Source organism: Quercus robur, chromosome 6 (genome assembly GCF_932294415.1).
Source record: "Quercus robur chromosome 6, dhQueRobu3.1, whole genome shotgun sequence".
Taxonomy (NCBI): Eukaryota; Viridiplantae; Streptophyta; class Magnoliopsida; order Fagales; family Fagaceae; genus Quercus; species Quercus robur.
The window spans coordinates 39,787,106-39,794,890 of record NC_065539.1 but is presented as its reverse complement, the minus strand read 5'-3'; positions in this window follow the sequence as shown (position 1 = coordinate 39,794,890).

The window sequence follows — 7,785 nt, the reverse complement described above, 5'->3', positions numbered from 1 at the left end:
ATGAGGAAGTAGTTAATATAAAATAATCAAACTAATATATATATATATATATATATATATATATATATATATATATATATAGACTTAAACTTTTGAGTTAAGTAGTGTCATTATATATTATATTAATAATTCAATTGGAGTTTCCCTAAATTTTCCTAACATTCATTGTGCCTTGACTTTATATGATATGCACATTTGTGATTATTAATAAAGTATACAATTTTATTTTTTATAATTTAATAGTTATAATGGGGATAGAGAATTTGAATTTGAATGTCTTTAAGACATCATAAAGGACAAATTAAATGAAGTACAAGGCTCTTAGCAATTGATGAAAATTGATGGGTCCAAAATTATTTGACAAAAAAAATTTGTGCAAACACAGCTTAAAACAAGATCAATGATGGAATGAAAGAGTAATTTGATAATCATCAATATGTGTAGAAATTTACGATAGAGAAAATATAAGAATTTTACGTGATTCGGTTACAAGGTTCATGTCCTAGAAAAGTAAATTTTCATTCACTTAGATAATAATATATTATAGAATTTATATATAAAAATGGAAATTAGATAGACAAGTGGATGGAAATCTGAGTTTTGAATTAAATTTTACAATTTCTTTTAGATGGAGATTTTAAAAATTCATGAGTTATATAGTAGAGATGGAAGGAACTTTTAGATGCTATTAACTAGGGTTGAGATTGGGTTGGGTCGGGTCGGGTTGGGTTTATAGTTACCCAACTCTGACCTGATAAAAATCATGTTTGACAGGAAGGAAATCAATCCAACTCGAATATTCAGGTATTGGGTTAGGTCAAGCCATTGGGTATCGGTCAGGTCTTCTCTCTCTCTCTCTCTAAAAATTTAAATTAAAGTATATTCAGGTATTTATTTTCAAACTTTCCCTTTAAAATATGTCATTCTTTTATTATTATTTTCAAACTTCCATTTCTTGGAAGGATCTCCACCCATTATGGTAAGAAATATTAATGAATTTTTCTTTGCTAAGTTAATGTGTGTTGGGGGCGTTTTTTCGTCGCCCACATGACGTTAGGGGAGTCAAGACTGAGACTAGACTTTAGGCTTGGAACATGGCCCAAAGGCTATTGATGACAGATTTTAAAGGGCAAGTTTCAAAACAAAGACCCGAATATACTTAAATTTAAATTGAGAGAGAGAGAGAGAGAGAGAGAGAGAGAGAGAGAGAGAGAGAGAGAGAGAGAGAGAGAGTTGGGTCAATTTCCTTCCTATCAAACCTGATTTTTATCCGGTCAAAGTTTGGGGGTGGTTGTAAACCCAATCTGACTTGATCTTAGCCCTTCCTAGGATATAGTTGAAACTTGAAACAACATTTAGGGAGTCTAACTATCTAGAAGTCACTCGTCCTTGCACATGCAAGACTTTTCTGTTACTTAACATCAACATAGATGGCATGGTTGTTAAGAATAGACACGAATTGCTAAATATATAAGATTTAAAAAACAGAACGAAATAACACACACAAAGGTAAACACATGACATATAAAAATTACGTAGTTTAACGGTTTGCCTACATTTATGAAATTATAGTGATTTCATTAATTTCAAGGAAATTATACAAATTACAATAGTACAATTTTTCTCTCTAAATCAACACGCCAAACCGTAATACGGAGTAATAATATTTATTTTCCACATAGCGGATTCAGTTTGGACTAAGTCTCAGAAAAGTTTCATTAAAAACCGTAATACTTTTATGTAAAGTTGAGTTATAATCCAAATAGCATATACTAGGCTTCACATAGCCTAACAATAGAGATATTAAAACAATGTTTTAAAATTGGAGGATCAATCGTGCATTTTTAAAGTTTGGCAGACATTGCAATTGGGATGAAAATTATGATGAAAATGTGTAATTTGTCCAATAATTTAAAACATTTTGTTGTTGTTGATAATTTGTATGAACCCAAGCTATTTTTGTGTAGCAAAAAAAAATCTATAATAAAATAATACTCCCTCCATCCCACTTTTTTTGTCCTGTTTGAAAAGTCAAACTTTTTAAGAGAACATCATTTATTGTCTTGTTTACCTTTTAAAAATGTATAAGTTTCCAAAACTACCTTTAAAAAAATTTATCAAAAAATTGAATTAGTAAATTAATAGGGGTATAATAAGAACATTAGCAAATTAATGACTTTTATTTTTAGAAACATGACAATATTTTGGGACATCTTAAAATGGAATAAAAGACAAAAAAAGTGGATGGAGAGAGTAATACAGACAACATTTAGGTATAAATCTCCCTTCTCCATCCTGGCATTAAAAAAAAAAAAACAATAATTGTCAACGTGCCAATAAGTAGCAACCAGTTTATGCCTTTGTATACTAATGCAAAAGTGCTGAACAAGAACTAAGAAAATGGCTACCCTTTCTCTCCACACTTGCAAAGTTCAGCAGCCCGATGCAACCATTAACAGAATTCACATTTTCCTCCACTTGTGAGATCTAGAGGAGCTTTCCTTTACACAAACTTAGGGTTTTCAAGGAGAAGATTTATCTACGCCTTGATGATTAATTCAGTTGCTGCCATTGAAGTTTAAAGAAAACACAAGCGGGTGTGCTTGTATCTGGAGGTGAATCCAAGAAAGAAGGAGTCCGTGGATTCGGAGTTTGCACGTGGTCGTGTCAGTAAGTTCTACTGGTTGGTAGCAATAAGAAGTTAAGCGTAGGGGCTTGTAAGTCTTATTGTATGAACTTCGATTCTTTCAAGATAGTGGATTCAAGTTTACCTTGAGGATGATTAGGTCAAATCCTCCCCAGGTTTTTACCAGTTTGGTTTCCTGGGTGATTATATTTTGTGTTATTTATTTTCCGTTGCTTTGCACGATTTGATCTTTTATATTGTGATAACCTAGACTTGTTTAATTGGACTAAGTAACAACTTGGCTAATTACCTAGATTAAATCAATTGTTTAAGGGGTCTAAAAACTGTCAAAATTCTACAAAAATACACATGGATATGCGTAAAATCATATATGGAAATCTGAATTTTGTAATTCTCGATAGATACAGCTTTTGTCGAGCTGTTGTCGAGCATTAGTATTAAACCTCAATGGATATGGATTTGTCGAGATATCTGTCGAGCTTTGATGAACAACACTTCTTCACTTGTTTCTTAGGCACAACAAACATAGCACAGAGACCACCGAGTCTTGCTTTTTAGGAATCATATTCGCCTCCTCCATTCGAAACCTCCTTCCCAGATCTCTCTCCAAACACTCAAAATCCACCTCTAAATCCAATGCAGAGAACACCCCGCCCTCCGATCCTAACATCCCACTGTCCATTCCCTTTTCGCCACCGCCAAATCTTAGGAACCATATCTGCCTCTTCCATTCAAAACCTCCTTCCCAGATCTCTCTCCAAACGCTCTAAATCCACCTCCAAATCCAATGCAGAGTGCAATTTGCCCTCCGATCCCAACATCCCCACCATTCAATCTTTAGAGAGAGAGAGAGAGAGAGAGAGAGAGGGAAGCACTAGAGATTGGAATTTTCTCAGGAAAGTTAGAAAGGTAAAATGAATGAAATGAAAGTTTCTCGGAAATCAAACAGAGAGATAGAAAGAGAGAGCAGAAGTGAGAGTTTTTTTGTCAGAATTGAAGCGGGGTGGCAATGGAGGAGAAAGGAAAAAGAAATTTTTGATCCAAGAAAAGTTTTTTCTTTTTCCCGGGAAAGTAGAGTGGGGACTAGAGAGAGTGGAAAAGGGAATCCAAGAAAGTATTGTGGTTTTCACTTTAATGGCATTTTGGTAATTTTGATAATTGAGTAATTAGGTGAGTTGGGGTTTACCCATGATAATTGGGTTGAGTTGAATTTGGGTTAGAAGCAATTAGTTAAATGGGTTTTAATGGGTAAATGAGTTTTATGTACCCAACCCAATTATGTCCACCCTAAACTCACCCATTTGACACCTCTATACTCATCACAAACACGAACCACAAAGCTCACTTGCTTAGTTGTACATAGAGATGCTAATCTAAGCTATAAAAGATACAAAATTTAGAAAAATTTGTTTCAATGGCCATCCAAGGTACCACTGTACACATTCACACTGTTTTTGTATTTTTTTGATTTTTTTTTCAATTTTTTTTTTAAGAAAAACAAAATAAAGCAAAAACTGAAAATAAACAAACAAAAACGTGTTTAAACAAAGCAAAGCATAAAACTAGACTGACTCAAAAACAAGAAAGCAAAACACACAAGTAATGCAAAAACCATAAAGGGAGAGAGAGAGAGATAGAGAAATTGACTAAATCACTTAGAGCCTTTTTCCTTCCACACCTTGGAAGAACTTTTCCTTTGAGTGAACCTTTGATCTGGTGGGGAGGGAGAAATTGTAAGTTCGAAAGGAACATGGGGGCCTTAAGAAGATCTCCAAGAGTAGCAAAAAAGGATGGAAACTGATTCTGGTTTCCGGACGAGAGCATACTATCGTTTTGTTGAGTGACTAACCACTTGTAGCAATTTGGACGAGTATGCCCTGAAGCTCCACAGTGATGACAGAGATGCAACTTTTTCGGTTGAGACTTTTTGTTGTTAACCTTCTTAGTCCTAGGGTTTTTAATTTCTTTCATTTCAACCTTAGAGGATGCTCATAGAATAGATTTGCCATTGTCTACGTTCTTACTAGCTATATCAATTTTACATTCATTGTTCTCAGAATTAACATTATTAGCAGGTGTGACAAACATAGTACTACTAGAAGAGGTAATATTAGGAAAAGAAAAATCATACCCCAAACCGGTTCTATCAGAAGTAGATTTTTGAAAGCTAAGCATCTCATTGAGCTTTGTACTAGAAGTCCTCTCCAGTTGAGCTTTAACTTGTAATAGTTCTGCTTCAAGTTTCTTAGTTTTTTAGTAAGGAAGTTGTTCTCGAACCGCAAAACTCCAATGGTTTGATTGACTTCATCAATTTTTGTAGAGAGTTCTCTTCGATCTAGCTCCACATCACTCATTCTCTTGGTGGCCAGCCTATAAAGTTTCTCATGCTTCTCAGAAACCTTGTACAACTTAGCATAAGCTGTATGGATGTCATCTTGTTCATCCATTTTCTTAAACTTAGACTCCACCAAGTCCTCTTCTTTATCTACCTCTTCAACAATCCCTTCAGTAGGATTCATTGTAGTAGTGAAGGCTTTCAAGATTCCCTTGTCATCATTGTCATCTGAATTATCTTCAGGCTTAGTGTCACTTAAGGTAGTAGCAAGGACCTTGCTTTTTCCAATAGTCTTGAGATATGTTAGACATTCTTGTTTCATATATCTAATACCTTGACATCCAAAACACTTTGGTCTGGAGGGAACAGTGTACTGACCGCCTTCCTTAGCATCCTTCTATCTTCTATCTTGGCTCTTGAATTGAGAATAACTGGATTACTTTCAGTCCTTGTTGAATCCTTTTGCCTTGGCATTCTTCATAAAATTCTTGAATTGCCTAGTGATGTAGGATTTCATCTTGCATTCTTTATCATCAGAAGACTTATCAGTCTCATTGCTTTTGGCCTTTAGTGACGTGCTCTTACTTTTGCTCGATTTCCCGATTCTAGTCAAACCCAATTTATAGGTCTGTAAGTTGCCAACTAGCTTTGTCAAAGGAATTTTGTCAATGTCCTTGGATTCTTTAATAGCAGTGATCTTGGCATGGAATCTCTTAGGCAGAGATCTGAGCACCTTTCTTATAACCTTGGGTTTAGGAATAGTTTCCCCAAGATTAAAGTCAAAGTTAACTATGTCTTTTAGTTTGGCATAGAACTCATCAAACGACTCATCCTCCTCCATCTTAATCTCTTCAAATTTCGTGGTAAGCCTTTGAAACTTTGAATCCTTTACAACCTTAGTCCCTTCATAGGTTGTTTGGAGGATAATCCATGCTTCCTTAGCAGTTTTGATAGAGGATATCTTTTTGAACTCCTTATTGGTGACCACACTGAATAGAGTATTCAATGCTCTACTATTGAAGTTTGCCACTTTGATCTTGGCATCATCCCAATTAGCCGACTCTTTCTTTGGCTTAGTCTAGCCAATCTCCATAGCTTGCCACACCTTCTCATCTAAAGACTACAAGAAAACTCTCATGCGTACTTTTTAGTATGCATAGTTAGTGCCATTAAGTAGAAGTATAATAAGTGATTATCCTCTATCCATGACAAACAGGGGTCAATGGATTACATAGCAAAGATTAACCCTAATCAGAGTGTGCCCGCTCTAATATCACTTGATAGGCTAAGAATGTATTGACCTTTTTGGTAAATTAATCAATTAATTAGCCAAGTGAGTTAATTAGATTCAATTGCATGCAATAAGTGTGGTAGCACAAGCAGATCACCAACTAAGATAAATGCAGCGAAAAATAAATTTGACACAGGTAATTTATTTACGAATAGGAAAAACCACCGAGACAAAACCCCACCGTGTGAATTTAAGGTCACCACTCTTGAGAATTCACTATTATCAAAACAAGCGGTTACAAGTAAAAGGAATCCCAATACCTAATATCAACCTACAGTTGAAATCTTACCCCAATATCAAATTGGACTTGTAATATAGTGACAATCTCTCCTTTCAATGCACGGCTCCTAGTACGTGACTAACCAATTGATGCATGGATCCAACTACTTGACTAAAACACCAACTTGAGGAAGATGTTGGCTGCAAAGTTCTTCAGTTCATCCAACGATGAAGATCAAGAAGCTCCTTGGTTACAAAACCATTGGCGCAAAGACGTAGCAGCTTCTACAAAGAATATGATGAACTAAGACAAATTCTTTCCTCGGTCACAATTTGCATGCACAATCAATTTGCATTGAGTTGCATCATTTTGCATCACCTTTGACGACCCTTAAAATAATCCTTATATATGTCTAGGGTTGTGAAAAAGAAACCCTACGAAAATACACATGGATATGCGTGAAATCAAATCTGGAAATCTGAATTTCATAATTCTTGATAGATATAGCTTCTGTTGAGTTGCTGTCGATCATTAACATTAAACCTCGATGGATGTGGATCTATCGAGATATCTGTCAAGTTTTAATGAACAAAACTTCTTCAATTGTTTCTTGGAAAAATTTGCATGGCTTCAATACTAAACTTGAACTCTTGTTCCTTGAAGTATTGAACTCATTCTAAGTCTACCCAATTACAATTAAAGTGCGTTTTGTCAAAGGATTATCCAATTTACATAACATATGTTTCTAACAATATCCACATATGTCCTACCAATTAGGACCATATATACACAAAACAAAGTATTTGTTTTAATGGAGTCAATTTCACATTGAAGTTAGGATGGTCATAGGACCCATCTGACCTAGAAAAGAAATAATTATTATATATAAATTTTAAAAATTGTATGATTTTCTTACCTTAAAAAAAAATTTGTGACCACTCTAAATTTTTTTAGGTCCAACATAATTAAAATTTGGACAAAATTTGACAATAAACTTAATTGTAGACTTGGTTGTAGACTAAGACTATAACTCCACTTAATTTTTTTTTTTAAAATTGGATGTGAATTTTGACAAATCCACCATTAGATTACATTTTTTTTTTCTTATATCCTTCATGCTTGCAAAATTTCAATAAGATAAAAAAATCAATAGCTATGTCATCAGTCAAATATTTAAATTTCGAGTTTTTGTAGTCTAAAATTGGACATAAAAAATTAGTTTATAAATTGAATAGTAAATAACATCCGATTAGTATGAAATTTGATATAATGTTTTTTTAAAAACATAAAAA